Consider the following 5232-nt stretch of genomic DNA (forward strand, 5'->3'; position numbering starts at 1 on the left):
AAAAATCGCCAATATTTGAAAAGGAAGCTTAGATAGGTACTTACTTACTATAAACCAACAATAAAATATTTATCTCATTTGAATTAAATAAAATATATTACATAAAAGCAAACGTACAATTTAGCGACCACAAGTAACCAGAAAAACATAATATGGGTGATTTTTACTACGAATTTCAGGGTTCTACTTTGGAAAATTAGATAATTATAACTTGAATGCAATTCTCAATAATAAGCTTTGTTTTACTATTGATATTGGCAAAATATACAGAAGTACTGAGAACCTTAAAAACCACAATTTATTGTATAAAGGCAAATTGTTATAGAACTTTGTATGACCTCATTGCATATTTACGTTCTTAACGATTTGCAGTATTTAGTAGAAGTAAGACTAAGCCCAATCAACATGTGATCTCCTGGAGATCAGAACTTACATATCATTTTCAAAGTTTTCTTTTTTTATTTTTCTTTTATGTTGATTAATTTGTTATTTGTACTGATTGAAGTATTATCGAGACAGTAAGCGATTCAGGAAAGTAACATTTTGCAACCATGACATATCAGGTATCTAAATGAATTAATTGAATTACATAAAAAAAATTGTTACTAAAAAAATTGCTCAAGAGTAACACTCAATACATTTTGATTACAAATCATTTCTAATATAAAGAATCCTTAAAAATCATATCCGCAAAAATGTTTATGTTATTTAAAAGAAAAAAGCATTTTAGCCACATACTCATAGCAAGTAAATAATTACATCATCATTACAGAAAACAGTGGAATTTACGTATTATAAAATTACGGAGAGCTACTTGACACAGAAGTATGAAATAAAAAAACGCTTAGTAAACTTTTTAAGTTTTTTTTAGTTAGCTCTTAATTAAAAAATCAAGTCTCGAGATATTTACGAAAAATGTCCATTCGTCGTAGTAAACACCTTGCCCCTAACAGCCTCCCCCCATTCAGGTAATGGCACACTGAATAGCGAGAAATACTAGACTGCCGATCAGGCCCTCTGCGAAAGAATCTTCTCACTAATATAGGCTACAGATTGTCAGTAGGGCACTGTTTCCACAACGTTTGTCATAGTCGACAGTGTAAAAAGAGCCAGTGTGCTTAAACTATTAATTCTGTGGCTTCTAAAAAGGTAACTGGTATATGTAAGCTAACCATCATAACACATACCCGATCATAAGACCAAGCGGGGATCGCTGTTTTACAGTACATGTAATATCGCTGATATACTACGTTTATCACGTATACGTATATAGTTCCAAAGAACTCAGGCGAGCGTCAAACATTAAACGCTTATGAGAGGAATCTATCAACAAAATATACTCTTAGAGATTTAGTGGAGAAGGTAAATTAACCATAATAATAATAATAATTCCCGAAGTACATATTATTTATAATAACGCTATAAGCGCATTGGCAAGATAATAAAAGTAGGTAATATAAAAAAATACTAATCCATTTTTACTGGACTTCAAATTTTTGGTTAAGTTTACTCCCTTTAAATTTAATTATAAATTATTCGTATCTGCTTACTGTGTATAATGAATACGTAATCAATTATAAGTCATTATCTAAATATTCAATAATTTGTGCACGTTTGTTTGTGTATTTTTACATTAAAGTTTATAATTATCTTTTTCCTCAATTAAAGTAAAATTAGAGTTGTACTCATTTGAGTATACGACCTCTTTAACTTTATATTTTGTGTATATATAGTTATGTATATTCATTACACACTAATATGTAACTCAAGGGCAGAGTTCATTGGGATATTATAAGATAAAGAAATGCCGGACGAGTCAAATAACCACTTACAATATTATGTGTTTATTCGTTTCTATTCATTATATACTTACCTATATGAATGATTTTATAACAAATATACTAATACTAAAAATAAAATAATATAGGAAAATAAAGTGTGACTCATAGAGGGAAAGTGTAAATTATCGTTAAGTAAATTCCCAAAGTCACATCTACTCACTGAAACTACATTCTTTTAATACCAGAACACCCCTATAACACAAACATTTACATTGTTGCCTAAACTTTTAGAGATCAGGAAAAAGTCCTTACCAACTGCATTGTAACAGATCGGGTCAGTAACTTCCATTGGCCTGACCCGATGACCGATATTCTAGTGACGACGCTTTATTATTAATAAAACATACAAATTATTTTATTCATTATTTTTAGCTGAGATGGCCCAGGCAAGCACCACTATATACAGGGTTATTGGTAATTCAAAAAAAGTTAAAAATGTGATAACTCAAAAATGGTCAACTTTTGCATCATGCATATGGGGGTTAAAATTATTACAAATTGTCACCCCTATCACCTCCTAGCGGATATACGTTGAATTACCAATAACTCTGTATAAGTGCTTAATTTGTGTTTATAATTCATCACGTGCTCGGTGGGGAAGGAAAACATCGTGAAGAAAGCTACATGTGTTTAATTTCATCGAAATTGTGCCGCTCGTACATTCCACCGATCCGCATTGGAACAGCGTGATGGAATTTGTTCCAACCCCTCTTCTTAAGGGGAGAGGAGGCCTTAGCCTAGTAGTGGGAAATTTACGGGCTGTAACTGTTACTTTACTTTACATTATTTATAAACAGTAAATTATTAAAGTCGTGCTAATAGGAGAGAAAGCATTTTTTTATTCACTGACACTATATTTTTGTTCCGCATTCTTCTAACGAACTACTTCGGTCCTAGACGGAAAGTCTGTAGGATTTAACATACGCTTTAATTGACCTTTGATCATATGTAGACGTAACAAACATTAGGTCATTTAAAAACCAAGTATGTTTAGTATGTTGAAATTGTACCGGATTCGGGGAACACCGGTTAGTCACGGTCGAGGCGTAAAAATAAACTAAATATAATCGACAATACATTTTTTTTTTCTTTATCTGGCAAAATATAGAATTCTACTGCTTTGAGTACCACGTATAATTTTAGATTTAGACTAAAATCCTGTTATACAACAAACATTCCCTAGTAAAAAAGTCCGATTTTCGTACCAAAGTTGAGATTAAAAAACCTTAAAAAATTACTAACGTTAATATGGGATTTTCTTTAAAACAAAATGTTTATTTTTACTACTTAAAAAAAATGTGTTTTCTTTTCTACGGGTGCAGCGACAAATATATCGCATATCCACCAATCCGAATTAAAGCAGCTTGGTGAGAAAAACTAGAACGGAGTGGAGGCCAACAATAAGACAGCAGGACATTTATTGAATTTACATCACTGTGTAGAGTCGGGGTAAGAAATGGTTCGTCACCTTAAGATCTGTTTTCGTGTGCTGAGTATGAGCGATCGAAAGCAGATTTTTATTGATCGAGTATGAAATTATTGCGTCGCAATGATTTGGTGTTTAGATTAAAAAAGTGCTAAGAGTTTAAGACTTGATAGGAATGAATTTGAAAGCTGACGAAGGTTTTCTTACTCTGACTGTACATACACGAAGGGACAATTACACTGTACTGTTGTAGCTAAATATGACGACACAATGATTAATGTATTTCGTAAAAAGTGCTACCAAAACTATTTTTTATTTATTTATTTTTTCTTATAATTATATATTTTTTTAAATAAACAGTTTTTTTTTTTTCGTTTTATATTGATTTATTTAATACTTAATCGTCAAGCTTTCGTCCACTCTCAAATATTACAAAAATATCATAAATAGTTATGATATAAATAACAGGTGGGCCATAAAGTTAAGCGGATAAGAAAACATCATATAAAAAAAATACCAAGCTCAGGAAATAAAAAATATATTTATTATAAAAAGAACAAATGGGAATTTTATTTTTTAAAGATAACATCATTTAGGTGTTTGCCCTCTTCACGTTTACACTCTTCCAATCTATTCCTCAAATTTGTGAAAACTTTCTGGCACATCGCTCGTGGGATAGCGGACATTTCCTCGCGAATGTTTTCTTTGAGCTGGGCAATCGTCGTCGGTTTATTAGCATAAACGCGACTCTTCAGGTATCCCCAGAGAAAAAAATCCAGTGGCGTGAGATCTGGGCTCCGGGGAGGCCACGGAATGTCCCCTCGACGCGATATCAGTTTTCCATTAAACACTTCGTTAACGACTGACAAAGACTCATTAGATGTATGGGATGTCGCCCCATCTTGTTGAAACCAGGTTCTACTGTTGTAAGCTTCAAAATTATGCAGTTGGGGAAAGAAAAAGTTACGTAGCATTGCTGTGTAGCGATCGGAATTTACTGTTACTGTATGGCCTCGCTCATTTTCGAAGAAATGGGGTCCGATGATTCCTTGAGCCGACATGGCAGCCCAAACTGTAACTTTAAGCGAATGCAAAGGTCTTTGATGTTTTAATTGGGGATTTTCTTCGGCCCAATATCGACAATTTTGTTTATTGACAAATCCACACAAATGGAAATGAGCTTCATCCGAAAAGAGAATATTTTTTAAACTTTGAAAACGCTCTAACATTGTTTCGGCAAATGCAAGACGTAAATGGTGGTCATTTGGCTTTAATTCCTGGACTAATTGTAGCTTATACGGGTGTAATTTAAGATCTTTTGTCAAAATACGCCTCAATGATTTTCTTGATATGGCGAGCTCAGCTGATCTCTTTCGCGACGACTGCTGGGGATCGCGCCGGACCGACGCTACGACTTCGCTTACATTCTCCTCCGTTCTTACTGTCCTTGTTCGTCGCGCAGGTTTTTCATTTAACGTCGAACCCGAAGACTCAAACTTTCTAACCCACGATCTGATCACACTTTCACTTGGACATTGGTTTAAATCATGTAATCTAAAGTTAGAGCGAAATAGACGCCGCGCAATAGTGCACGAATCGCCATTTTTGTAATACGCTTTTACACAAAACGCACGCTGCTCACCGGTGAAACGCTCCATGGCGACAGATTTCCGAGAAGCAAGCTACCTATCCCCGCTACCCACACCCCGCTCCCGCGTTCCGGTCAAGAGTAATGCGATTTTGAAATTCGTACGCCTTTCTGGCCCACCCTGTATATGCATATTTTTTAAATATTCCAATGATGCAAAAAGGTTTAAATAAAAAAAGAAATTATATGTATAACAATTTATTGATTGTAACATAATTAAATAAAAAAATATAATTTTATTTTGGAAGTGAATTTTAAAATTAGTTCTAAATTGATACTGGCAAGTTAAGATATGGCATGAAGAACTAATGTTTTTG

The sequence above is a fragment of the Vanessa cardui genome, chromosome 21 (genome assembly GCF_905220365.1).
Source record: "Vanessa cardui chromosome 21, ilVanCard2.1, whole genome shotgun sequence".
Lineage (NCBI taxonomy): Eukaryota > Metazoa > Arthropoda > Insecta > Lepidoptera > Nymphalidae > Vanessa > Vanessa cardui.